General features: G+C 43.3%; 1 protein-coding gene across 1 annotated transcript in view; it reads left to right on the top strand.

Annotated features, from left to right (window-relative positions):
• The first annotated feature begins 1,330 nt into the window (after positions 1 to 1,330).
• LOC117459032 (glutaredoxin domain-containing cysteine-rich protein 2) overlaps positions 1,331 to 14,143 on the top strand; it is a 51,236-nt gene continuing 38,423 nt past the window's right edge. Inside the window, exon 1 of the mRNA XM_034099864.1 lies at positions 1,331 to 1,359. The gene's annotated coding sequence lies outside the window, so the exon portion shown is untranslated. The remainder of the gene's footprint in view (positions 1,360 to 14,143) is intronic.

Consider the following 14,143-nt stretch of genomic DNA (forward strand, 5'->3'; position numbering starts at 1 on the left):
CTTTTATCTCACAGGGCATACAACAAACAAGAACACACTGACTATAAACATTGAGCCTTGAAGGAAACTAAATTAGCTCAGGTTGTTGTATGAACATATTTTTTAATAGTTATGAGTTAAAACGTTGAACAGAGATGCATTCTGGGCATGCTGTTTATTCCCATACTTTTATTGTATTGCTTCCCTGATAAAGCATGGACTTTTTAATTACTGAGACTTGTTATTTGTCAGCCACTACAATTGATATAAAAATATGTCTATCAACTTTCCGGGTTAATTCTGAATAGGCCAAATTGTGCTCATCGATATTATATATATATATATATATATATATGGGATTGCATCTTTGTCCGATAAACTATACTAAACTAGTATACTCAATAAGACTATAAAACACTGGGCCTTGCAAGAAATTGCCTCTGCATTGATAGTTTATATAATTCAAATATTTAAAAAGGATATTTGGCTCTGGCTACATTCACTGCCTGATTACATTTGAACTATCAAATTAGTTGAAGGGTTGTGTCAACTCAGAGATACTTCCCTGCACATTTACATTGCTTCCAAAAATGGTCTAAATTGGCCTACAGAAATAGTGTGACATTTTAATAACCACCATGTTCAACAATGATGGATTATGCGGTTGTCTCCGTTAGCCTTTTATTATGCTAATAAGGCAAGTTTGACTGTCGCAAGTTTGCCTCATACATTATGACATGACAGTGGTTTGGAATAGATAAAATACAAGGATGAAAAATTATACCTGTCGATACTTAAAAAAAAACATATTTATCATTTGGAAAGAACAACTCCTTTCTGTGTGGAGAATGTCAAGATTGCTCAGTTGTCAACACATGATTTTAATCAAATTAATTTAGTCTATTTTCCATGGTTCTTCCTCTGTCACTGATGCACTGTTTCTCCAGCTGCTGCATGTGATTGTCTCGAGGGTGTGTCTTATTGATTCGTGGTGACTTTAGGTCGTTCTGACAGCCCAGCCGTGTAACAGAGTCCCACTGGTGTGCTTTTGGGAGGGTTGGAGTATGTTTCTTGTTATCCATTCTTTTTTCTACCCACTGGTGGTCTTTCTCTCTCTCCTCCTCTTTACTAGATGTTATAGCTGCTCTGTGTATAAGATGAGGGCCCATGCCACTCTGCTTTAAAGTTGTAACTTTGGGGTTACAATTAAGATCCGGTCTATATGAGTTTGTCTTCGGTAAGCCCTAACATGAACAATCGTGTAAGGATGTCAGCTGATCATTACCCTTCTTCCTGTTCTTGTTGTTGTAGGTGAAGCTGTTCATGCGGAGCAGTGCAGGTCGGTGTCTGTGTGCGCCACATATCAGTTGCAGGTGTCAGGTGGGATAAGAGTTGTTGTCATGGCAATCTGTTTGTAATGTTCCAAGTACTGACTACGTACCTACAATTCTCTAAGTGTTCCACAAAAATACTCACATTTCAGGTGTTTCAGCCATGCTAGTAAGGCAAGGCAAGTGTATTTATATAGCACCTTTCAACACAAGGCAATTCAAAATGCTTTACAAAAATGAAAGACATTAAGAGCTTTAAGAAACATATTATAAAATGGCGTTTAAAAGCAAAGATATGAAATGGCATTTAAAAACACTCATTTAAAAGCAAAGATAATAAAACATGAATAAAAAAGGTACAAGAATAAAGGTTACAGTGCAGTGTGAGATACACACATCTGAAATGTTTAGCTCTGACTCTCAATCATTGCTAACTTTTTAGCAGAAATAGTTTTCTATTTCCTCACTTTCTTTCTACTTTATTTTTTTACTTATCCTTTAGTTATTTTAAGTGTTTCATGCTAAACGAACCCCTCTTTGGAAAATTCTAGGTGCATGACCAATAGTTAGCATTTGAAGGTAACAAAAACACTTTAACTCAACACATTTCCCTAAACAGGCCTTTTAAAAAAAAATCACACCTTAATAAAGCATTTAGAGTATGTGCTGATTCCTGCCAGTTCCTTGCCCCGATTCCTGTTGCTGCTGCTGTTCTCATTTCGACTGGTATTACAGTTGGTGGAGATGTTCATGCATCATTTTTTGAGAGGGACTTTTTTTTATCTTGAGATGAAATTAGTTTGGGGGGGGGGGTCACAGGACTGTGATGCCGCAAGTTGCTGCTAGGGTTTCATGAGAGCCGAACACCATCACAGCCACCATCACCATAGAGCTAATTAAAACGAGATAGCAAATCAGTCCCAGTGAAATATTAAATATTAACTTGACCATGACTTGCAACATCTATCATTTGATAGACACTCTAATTAAGATAATGACGTTTAAATGCTTAAGTAGTTCTATTTAAAACGTTGCAGATATTATATAACAGATATTTTTAAATGACAGTCTTATTTCAGCTTTGTCATAATGTTAGTGTCTTTGTCAACTTGAAAACTTATGCTGGTTCAGATTGTACCTTTTTTCAATAAAAAAAGCTTATAAATGCATTTTATGATGAGGTGCAATTTCAGCTGATCCAGTCCTCGCAAATTAACCTTCTCAAGTCAATTCACTCTAAAATTGTCTTCTATTAGACACATTTTTATGGTTACATGTATCGGGAGGCGTGTAGGGAGGCGTGTGGCGTAGTGGGTTGTCCTAGGTGTTCGGATCAGTGGGTCACAGGTTCAAACCCCACTGCAGTCAGCATGTCGTTGTGTCCCTGGGACACTTCACCCCAAATTGCTCCTGTGCGGATTGCCCACAGTATTGAGTATGTAAATAGCTTTGGATAAAAGCGTCCAACAAGTGACATGTAATGTTAATAAAAAAGCATGGACAAAGCATATTTGAGTTTTTGGGTAGTTTCAAAAAGCTAGACATACAATGCGATATACTTTATTGATCAGATAAAGTCTGAAATTTGACTTCAATCACAGCATTTCCATGTGTAACATCAACATAGACAAATGTCAAGACACAATACATGAAAAACTAACATAGATGATAGATTTGCGTTGTTATCGACTCTTATTGTGAATTTTCTGTCATTTGGTCTAGAAGGGTTCTAAACTATTTGAAGTTTCATGTCCCCTGGCAGAAAGAAAATACAAACTCAACAATTCTGCAGGCCGTATTGAGTTTAGTTCTCTCATATAGCATCTTATATCATCATCTTTGAACAGCTTATAAACATGTCTTTACAAGCAACATATGGATAGTCCTAATCCATTAAGTCGAAGCTGTAACAGAAGTAATACACCTTTAGTGAGAAAGATGCTTGTGAATTAGATGAACTTCAGCCCTTATTGTCTGAGCTGCCGATCATTTCTCTGTATTGCTGTAACCTTTAGATAAGTGTCTTTTGGTGATTTAAGACAAATATGATCTTTCACATTCATCTGTAGCTTCATCAATCCTCTCGTGTCTCTCTTTGGTTCACTACTCCCATCCATCTCTAATTTAACTTTTTCCCTTGTTTCATTTCTGTCCCCATCCCCCTCCTCTCCATCTCATATTTATTTTTTCCTGCTGCTGCCTGTCAGCCAGCCACCTGAGGGCAGAGACAAAAATTACAATCTGGATTTGCTGCAGAAATGGGAAGAGGGAGAGGATGTAGAATAGTCGTGATTTCTGTTTTAAAATGGCAACACAAGTCTGCTGACCTCAGGGGACAGTTCACTGATAAAAACACTTCTTACAATTTGAATATTTCCACCTTTCCCAAAAAATCTGGCTCCCATGAACCCTCAAAATAATGACCACTTTGGAAATTTGAGGCAGAGTTTCTGACTTAGGCTATAGGCTGATTTGAGAGTCAATCAATACTATTCCCCGTGGAGCGTTTCAGAAATAGTGCAGACAAAATAAGGGATCTTTAAAAATGTGACAGTTTCACCTTTCTATCTTTTTAAACTTATAGAGGGCAAACCTTCAGAGAGAGAATTTAGAGATATAGAGAGTGAGGGGGAGCACGACAGAAAGTACCTTGCAGACATTGGTGGCAAGACATGCAGCCCCCACATTGAGACTTCCTTAGGGTGCACATGGATCCTAGCGGCAAATAATCAGCACACAAAAAAACTAAACTTGTACGAACATTAACATCTACTGATGCTCAGTAAGTAGTAAAGTAGCTGCTAAAGGTTTGGGGCATAAACAAATGGGAGCACACCCAAAAAGATATTCAAACCCTCAAGAGTTAGTGTTATCGTGCTCATACCTGGTACATGGAAAAAGCTTTAAGAGTTTAGATTCTAATTTACTCGTTCAAAACAGTAAACGCAAACAGGCCAACTGGGGCATAGACTTATGTTCTAGATTAAATCTGCAGCTCAATGAGGCTTGTCTTATATGCACTCCAAATACATTATTTACGAGCACGCCGAAAAACCCAAACTATTATTTCACAGTTTGGATCTTTACCATCAGAGCACTGAGCATAGATTAGATGAGGATCTATAGGTAGCAGAGAACGTGTACTGTACCTGAGCAATGAAGCTCATTGTGCATATTGTATTTAGGGAGGTTAATGGGGATGATAGAATGTACATGAACTGTTAATGTGGAGACTCGGGGTGGCGGATTTACCGTGGCAATCATTTAAACTGAAAGCAGCGAGAATCCTGGCACATTAAATGATTCCTTTACTGCGATGCACCCAAAACAATTTCTCGCTCGAGTGACCACACTTGCTTGTTTTGCAATCTGATTAAGCTAACTCTCGGTCGGGGAAGAGACAAGAGGGTCTGTGTATACTCTCCCTCTCCCCCCTCTCTTTTTAAACCATCCGTTCAAGCTTAATAACACTCATCTGTAAGGATAATTGTAAGATTGATCTAGAAATGCACGGTGTTAATGGCATCCATTTGTTAGATTTAGTGTTTGTTCTTTTAAAATGGCCCCTTGAAGATGCAGAAAAATGTCGCCAATGCCAACAGCAGTTTCAAAATAATTAAAATGCTGTATATAAGTATTTATAAAATTGAAAGTATGCAACATTAGAGATGTGAGCTATACCTCTTATGTTGACTTAAATGGTAAACATCTAAAAGTTTATGATTAGTACTAATTTATTATTTAGAATATTGATAAACAATCTCATCCGCTTTATTGCATGTGGTTGAGGGCCATTTTGAAAAAAAACGTTTTCTTGTTTCATACATCACACACAATTCCAGGGAGCTCCTCAGTAAAAACGGTATGTTAAGGTTATACATTTGAACAGTGAATTACTCCTGATTCAAAAATGTGTTAAACATAAGTTTAGTGGTCAGGGGTCATTTTCAAAAGTAAATATAACACTACGTGGGTCATGTGACTGTAATACACAACATGTGATTCACAGTTGTTCATTCACAAAACTCACTAAGGATTCCATAACTAAACCAAAGTTGGATGCTACCCACTTTATTAGGTTTTTGTCACATAAAAAAGACGAGGGAAGAACTTGAAGAAAACACATTTAATAATGGATGAATTACATTCAGCTGTTTCAGTCAAAGGATGCTGGCTTTCTGACACACTATATTGACTTACTAAAAAGGTTGAATAGAAAAGAGCCATTGTGCTTTTCTGACTAAGATAAGTCAAACATGTCTGCTGTATAAAAAAGGACAGTGGAATGTCTCTTTTCTATGGCTTCATTTAATGACAATCTAATTAGAGTTTGCAAAAACAACACAGGACAGAAATGCTCTGTCCCAGCTCAGGTTTTTGTTTCAAACATTTCAAATTAAACATGCATTTTCAAAAATGCATAGCAGCTACAGAAAAAAAATGTGGAGCTCATCTACCTACCTGATATAACTGTAGTTTTCACTGTATGTAATGCATAGTAACCCTTCCTATTAGGCCCCGGCCACACGAGGACGAAAACGGTCGTTTGCGTTACTGTTTAGTGTCATATAGACCGTTCGGCCACACGAGGACGACCGAATATGGCACTAAACGACTGCGGAAACGATAAAGGGTCCCAAGGTGGATAGAACGGCATAGGAAACGCTCTGGGGAGGTCCAACGGCTCCGTGTGTACGCCCTATACGGTCATTTTCTGATAATGATGAGGCAATAGCCCGCCTCTCCCCACCTCTGCTGCTCACCCCCGCGTCAAAGTAAACTGCACACTGAATTCAGATTATTTATCTTTCTCTCGATATGGACATAAACGCGAGTGAAGTCTAATCTGACAGGACGGAGACACCTCTCAAACTACCTAAGCTAGTTATAAATATGTTTATTTTTACTGTCGGCCGGGTCACTCATTACTGGATCAGCTGCTGCATGAGACAGACACGGACGCTCAGGCACCAGGAAACGCTCCAACGGGGCCTTCGTGTGGCGGTGCGCCTTCGTGTGGCGGTGCGCCTTCGTGTGGCGGTGCGCCTTCGTGTGGCGGGGCGCCTTCGTGTGGCGGTGCGCCTTCGTGTGGTGGTGCGCCTTCGTGTGGCGGTGCACCTTAGCGCGTTGACAAGCCACGCACTCCCTGGCCCAAGTCCTCACGTCCCTTTTCAGTCCTTGCCAAATGAACTTCGCCGCTACCAAACGTACCGAAGGTTTAACGCCGGGGTGTGACAGGCCGTGCACAGCCTCGAACACAGAGCGCCTCCAGCTGGCAGGGACGACAGGCCGCGCCAGGCCCGTAGAGACGTCACACAGGAGAGTAATGCCCACGTCGCCGAACACCACGTCCTCCAAGCGCAGCCCCGCGCTCTCCACCTTCAGAGCCTGGACGCCGGGATCTGTGACCTGGTCCGCCGCCATGCGAGTATAGTCCAGGCCCAACTGGACGGCACCGATGAGGACCCTGGAGAGGCAATCAGCAACCAGGTTCGACTTGCCAGCAACGTGCTTAATGTCCGTAGTGAACTCCGATATGTAGGACAGCTGCCGCTGCTGACGTGCCGACCAAGGCTCCGCCACTTTTGACATGGCGAAGGTGAGCAGCTTGTGGTCGACAAACGCCGCACGGCCAAATAAAGTCCGAGGAGCTCCCGGTCAAAGGCGCTGTATTTGCTTTCTCTAGGCGTCAGCTGGCGGCTGAAAGAGGCGAGCGGCTGCCAAGCGCCATCCACCCACTGCTCTTGCACTGCGCCGGCCGCGTAGTCCGACGCGTCCGTGGTGATGGAGATGGGAGCCGTAGATGATGGGTGTGCCAGCAAAGCCGGCTGAGCCAACGCGGTCTTGACCTCAGCAAAAGCGCCGTCCGCCTCTGCTGTCCAGTCGATCTCCTGGACGGGGGTCTTGCCTTTCAACGCTTCATACAGCGGCCGCATGATGTGTGCGGCCCGGGCGATGAAACGGTGGTAGAAAGTCACCATCCCCAGAAACTCACAGAGCGACCGGGCTGTGAGTGGGCGAGGAAAATACACAACAGCCTCCACCTTCGCTGGCAGAGGTGTCGCACCGCCCTTGGTGATGCGGTGCCCCAGGAAATCGATGTCCGACACCCCGAACTGGCACTTTGCAGGATTGATGATTAATCCGTGTTCGTTGAGCCGTGTGAAAAGTGCTCGGAGGTGGGACAGGTGCTCCTGCACTGAAGCGCTGGAGACGAGTATGTCGTTGAGGTAGACAAACACAAACGGCAGGTCCCGCAGCACCGAATCCATCAGGCGCTGGAACGTCTGAGCGGCATTCTTGAGTCCAAAAGGCATCCGCAGGAACTCAAAAAGTTATCACTGCTGTCTTGGGAATGTCCAGGGGGTGCATGGGCACCTGGTGGTATCCACGCACCAGGTCCACCTTGGAAAACACCCCCGTACCGGCCAGATGCGCCGAAAAGTCCTGAATATGCGGCACCGGATAGCGGTCAGGCGTAGTGGCGTCGTTGAGTCGGCAATAATCCCCGCACGGGCGGAACCCGCCGTTCGGTTTGGGAACGACGTGCAGGGGGGAAGCCCAAGGACTGTCGGAGCGGCGGACAATGCCCAGGCGCTCCATGGTTGCGAACTCCGCCCTTGCTACAGCCAGCTTAGAAGGGTTCAACCGCCGGGCCCTGGCGTAGACAGGAGGCCCCCCGGTAGTGACGTGGTGTTCCACGCCATGCTTAGTGGTAAGCGCAGAGAAGGTGGGTAGCGACAGGTCTGGAAACTCGGCCAACAGTCTGAGAAACGTGTCTGCCCCTGACAGCAAGCCCGACAGCCCGTCATACGCTGCGCTGCCAAGTGTGCACACGAGGGAAGAAAACGTTAAGGCATCAACCAAACGCCTATTCTTAACGTCCACTAAGAGTCCATGAGCACACAAAAAATCCGCTCCGAGGAGGGGAAAAGAAATGTCTGCTGTCACGAAATCCCAGCTGAAACGCTGTCCTCCGATGCACAGACACATAGGCCTCACGCCGTACGTGCGAATGGGACCGCCGTTAGCCGTCGTCAATTGCGGTCCGTGCCCCCCACGGGCAACGTCTTCACTCGACGCTGGAAGTACGCTCCGTTGAGCGCCTGTGTCACACAGAAACAGGCTCCCCGCTGACGAAGAGGAGCCTGCACGTGCCGCCGACGCTCAGAGCCACTACTGAGCGCCGGCCCCTCCGTTTCCCGGGGGTTTGTAGCTGCACGGAGCGATGCATCTCTTCGCCCTTGTCCCGAAACGTGCGTGGTAAACGCACTCTCCGGCGTCTCCACACCGGCTTGCCACAGCCGTGTCCGGCCTCCGCCACGCTTTCTTGACTGCAGGTGGGCCGCTGAGCGTCGCGGCTAACGTCTCTGCACCGGGCTGCTGTGTAGCCAGGAAAAAACGATCCGCTTCCTCAGCCAAAGCACGGGGCTCCGTGACAGGCGTGTTGGCCAGCGCCGTCTGTACCCAGGGAGGCAAGGGACGCAGGAAAATTTCCGTGAATAAAATCCGGGGATCCCCCTAGCAGATTCAGCATTTTCTCCATTATCTGGGATGGCTTGCTGTCTCCTAGGCCTTGAATGTTAAGTATCTGGCGGGCCCTCTCCTTAGCAGATAAGCTAAATGTCTTAAGGAGAAGGGCCTTAATCGCCTCATATTTGCCATGATGTGGGGGGGCTGCGATGAATCCCACCAACCTGGATGACGCAGAGCTGCCCAGAGCTGCTACCACATGGTAGTATTTCAGGTCCCCGTCACGGACCTGTCGGCAGGCAAAGTGCGCCTCCACATGTGCGAACCATGCCTCCGCGGCGTGCTCCCAGAATTCCGGCAGCTTTACGAACACATCGTGTTCAGCCATGCTCGTTAATTTCCCCGAAACTTTCTCGGAAAAGTCAAGGTCACCAGTGTAGTGCCAGGAAAAGGGAGTCGGAGGCGGTGTATTAAGAACACAGTTCCAATCTTTATTAGCCATTAATAACAGAGAGGTTATCACATTAACTGCTCGACGAGCTAGCAGGAACGGAAGCTAACGCTACAGGTGTTCCCACTAAAGGGTCCGTGTGGCAACACAATACGAGAGGTGAATTTTGTCCAATAACGTGTCACCACACGTTATTAATTTGTTTTAAAGCTCAATAAATAACAAAGAAGACCTTTGACCGGCACTTTTATAATTTTGTCCGGAAGATTTCAACTTTAATACACGTTGACTGGGGAAAAACTCAGCCTGGTTCCCTCGGCCCCCACCGCGGAGAATAAACAGAAGGGCAACCATGACAACCATGCTTCTTCGCTGCTTTTGTGGAGGAAGTTGCAGAGCCACGTTCAGGCTCCTGCATTATGTACTGCAGCTTCTCCAGCGGTTGGAGCTAAACGGAGCTGTCTCGTGTGGACCATGGGTTATTATTATTATTATACATCCATGGTGTGGACAGATACTATCCGGTGAATATTGCGTGTGGACGGAAGCTTTTTTGCGATTGCGTTTGCGTTAATCCTATGCGTTTAGCCGTTTTCGTCCTCGTGTGGCCGGGGCCTTAGTTACACTAAGTAGGCTAGTAGTGGGTCATTTAAAGTTGAATGCAAGATAAGTATATGTAATTTAGCAAATAATTGAATACTTGACAGGAAACACTTAGCACATGGTGTCTACGTTTAAATACTAGTTGTAGACTCACCAATTCAAGTAATTACAATTTAGGCTTGAGAGAGGGAACAAGTTTAATTGTATACTACTAAGGATTTCCGACCATTGGCATTAAATGACATTATATTTTTTAGATAAGCTTTTCTTCATGACCGAAAGAACGAGATCGCGGATACAAGCGGCCGAGATGGGTTTCCTCCGCCGGGTGGCTGGTGTCTCCCTTAGAGATAAGGTGAGAAGTTCGCAACCTGATCTCACCAGAATGCGTGACTCCACCACGACTCCTTAACACCACAATGCGTGGTGGAGTCACGAACTTTGTTACATTTGCGTGTCGGCACCACGCAAACAACCCCAATGTAAAGTGAATGAGGCTCCTTTGTCGTGGCGCACACACGCATTTCTACAACGTGCATTGTGTGTAATGCAACTGTTATTTTTATTAAATTAGTTAGTTTTTAAGGAAGGCCAGAGCTTCAGCTGTGTCAAATAGATTGTTCCCTTCAGTTAACGTTATTTAAAAGATAATGATCATGTCCCCTGTATTGTATTACGAGCGTCCATTCCCATTGGATAACGGAGAATTTTACACCCGGAAGTAAGTAGCCTATTCCCCTTACTGTCGATTGATTTTACAGTGATATCTGCACTACTCATCGACTAAAAAACACCAACTTGTCCTTGTTAATTACACAACATTGATTGGTTTGAATTGTGTACAATGCTTTGGTATTTTCCCCCTTCGATTCGGAGAAACAAATATATTTTCGGAGTTTTTGGACGGCAGAAGACACTACACTACCCAGAATCCTCAGCTATCGTTTGGGACTACACCATATGCTTAGCTTGACAAACCCCGTGATCAGTCCTCAACCTCTGTGATTGGATGCGCGACGTTTACACAGAGCGTCCAAAAGGACTTTGAAATGGAATGAAACCCATCTACGGCACACTATTCAAAACAGGAATTGAACGTGTCCTACCCCCCTCCCCCCCTTAGGTCACAGGCTCCTCCAACAGTGCTACGCAATAAAACAGATGCACAGAAAAAATAGTGAAATAATGCAATAAGAGTCTACAAGTGATTGGAATATGATATATTAGATAAATAATTTCTAAGTAGCAGCCAGATGAATGTTATTTCTAAGTTCAGGTGTTTAATAGTCTTCTGGCCTATGGGATGAAGCTGTCTCTGTGTCTGGTGGTTTTAGTCCGAATGCTGTGGTACCGCCTGCCAGACTGCAGCAGACAGAACCGTTTGTGGCTGGGGTGATGGTGGTCTTTTATAATCCTGAGGGCTTTCTTTAAGGTTAACCTGGTATTTTTAATCCACTACATTTATTTTAGTTACTTTACAGATTTGGATTAATGATGTGAAATATAAACAACCCTTAAATCAGACTTTAGTTACACCTGAATGAAATTCAGTGAAGGTGATTGTCAAGTGCCAACAATCAGGCGAGATATTTGATAGTTGGTTGCTTGAGAAGACTAAATATTTATCTGCAGATCCGTTTAAAGCATATTCATTACTCGTTATTCTCTAATAGTTCATTAAAGACTGTATATAATTGCTATTTTGCACATCCCTTTCAAGATTTCAAGATTTTCTAAGGTTTATTGACATATCATATACACAACAGTGTAGTTATGCAATGAATGAACAACTTGGGTCACAGGTTCATCAACAGTGCATTACAAGACATCTATCAATGTGTGTATACTTCCACCATTACACTGTCGTATTCTGCACATTTCTTTAATTAAAGCCTTATTAGTTAGCACATCCTCCTATCAGGCACTAAACTGTTTTACTCTAGATATCATTTGAGTATCTTCTTGATATTTTCTATTCTATATTTATATAATTGACCTTCTACTTTCCCACTATTTTGTATGTACTCTTAATATTTGAATGTTTTCATAAAATATAACACATTCAAAAGTGCGTTACAAAAATGAAAGACATTAAGAAAAAGGCATTTTAAACAGTCATTAAAAAGCAACACAATCTTCCTGCATTGCAATTACTCTAAACGTGTAATAACGTGCTTTAACCAGTAGGTGGTTTGGGTTAAAAGGCTGTCAAGTTTACAGTGTTAACAAAATAAAATATACTGCTGTTTCCGGTTTAGTTTACGACGAATATTATTTTGTTATTGTTTTGATATTTGTAACACAAAAGCGATGGAAAAAACCCATAGCAACCAAAAAAAGATGGTCTTAACATGACCCAGTCGTCTAGTAGTTAATAAAAAACAATAATATCAAAACAAAATATTACTACTAACTTTATTGTGAAATTAAAACAGAACGGTAAAAGAATAGTTTCCGGTGTATTCTGATGCCCGATCTCTGTAGATAAATAAAGAACTAAGACAGATGTGTAATATTTAATGCAGCCAAACCATTTATTACAATGCATTCATGTGATGACTATCAAAGAGTAAAGCAAGCACTGCTGAATAAAGTATGATTTTCTCTTTTACGAAACGTTTTTTTTCATATGGAATGCAGTTGGAGGTCAACCAATCAAAGAACTTGAGGACTGATCACGGGGTTCATGGTGTAGTCCCAAACGATAGCTGAGGATTCTGGGTAGTGTAGTGTCTTCTGCCGTCCAAAAACTCCGAAAAAATATTTGTTTCTCCGAATCGAAGGGGGAAAATACAAAAGCATTGCACACAATTCAAACCAATCAATGTTGTGTAATTAAAAAGGACAATTTGGTGTTTTTTAGTCGATGAGTAGTGCAGATATCACTGTAAAATCAATCGACAGTAAGGAGAATAGGCTACTTACTTCCGGGTGTAAAATTCTCCGTTATCCAATGGGAATGGACGCTCGTAATACAAGACATGATCATTATCTTTTAAATAACGTTAACTAAAGGGAACAATCTATTTGACACAGCTGAAGCTCTGGCCTTCCTTAAAAACAAACTAATTTAATAAAATTAACAGTTGCATTACACACAATGCACGTTGTAGAAATGCGTGTGTGCACCACGACAAAGGAGCCTCATTCACTTTACATTGGGGTTGTTTGCGTGGTGCCGACACGCAAATGTAACAAAGTTCGTGACTCCACCACGCATTGTGGTGTTAAGGAGTCGTGGTGGAGTCACGCATTCTGGTGAGATCAGGTTGGAAGTTCGGTCATCAGGGAGGGACTCGGAGTTGAGCCGCTCCTCCTTCGCGTCGAAAGAAGCCAGTTGAGGTGGTTCGGGCACCTAGTTAGGATGCCACCTGGGCGCCTCCCTAGGGAGGTGTTCCAGGCACGTCCAGCTGGGAAGAGACCAAGGGGTAGACCTAGGACCAGGTGGAGGGATTATATCTCTTCGCTGGCCTGGGAGCGCCTTGGGATCCCCCAGTCAGAGCTGGTTGATGTCGCCAGGGAAAAGAAAGTTTGGGGCTCTCTGCTGGAACTGCTACCCCCGCGACCCGACCACGGATAAGCGGGAGAAGATGGATGGATGGAGATAAGCTTTTCTATCCACTTTAACTAATTATAGAGTTATTGTTATTTCTTATAATTTAAACTATGTTCTTCGGTTGTAAAAGGAAAGGTTACAAATATCAGTCATAGGGAATTTAAATGTTTTTGAGAGCATCTTAACAGGGGTATATTCACAACAGATAACTTTGGATATGGTTCACCTTAGTGTTTTGTCTGTATTACAGTAAGACATGTATTTTAAACAACACAAAGTACTAAAAGCAAGGTGTTATGTCTTTGTAATATAACTCTAATCTTTGTTACCATGGATATATTTGACAAAGGTTTCAGTTTGACATAGGCAAACATTAAATGTCATATTTACTCTTCAACACTGATATACTCGGCTCCAGTCCAATGACAGACACTCCTACAACCATCTAACATCTCCCACACACACAGCCTCACTCTCTCTTTCTTTTTCTTACACACACAAACACACATTGCTCCACATTGGCTTTAACTAAATTATATTCTGGTGATCATAACTATTTGATGACAGAGCTTCTGGTTTCTCAACCACCCTTTTGCACACACGATCTAGCTTTGAATTATTTAGCACGGGGAGCTAAAAAGGTGGTCCCTTAAAACAGCAGGTACACTCAAACTCAGGAAGCAGGACACACAAGCTTTCTTATCCAGGCATCCACCCACTCCTCTATCGCAGCTCTACGCTCTTGTATAT

The sequence above is a fragment of the Pseudochaenichthys georgianus genome, chromosome 14 (genome assembly GCF_902827115.2).
Source record: "Pseudochaenichthys georgianus chromosome 14, fPseGeo1.2, whole genome shotgun sequence".
In the NCBI taxonomy this organism is placed as follows: Eukaryota; Metazoa; Chordata; class Actinopteri; order Perciformes; family Channichthyidae; genus Pseudochaenichthys; species Pseudochaenichthys georgianus.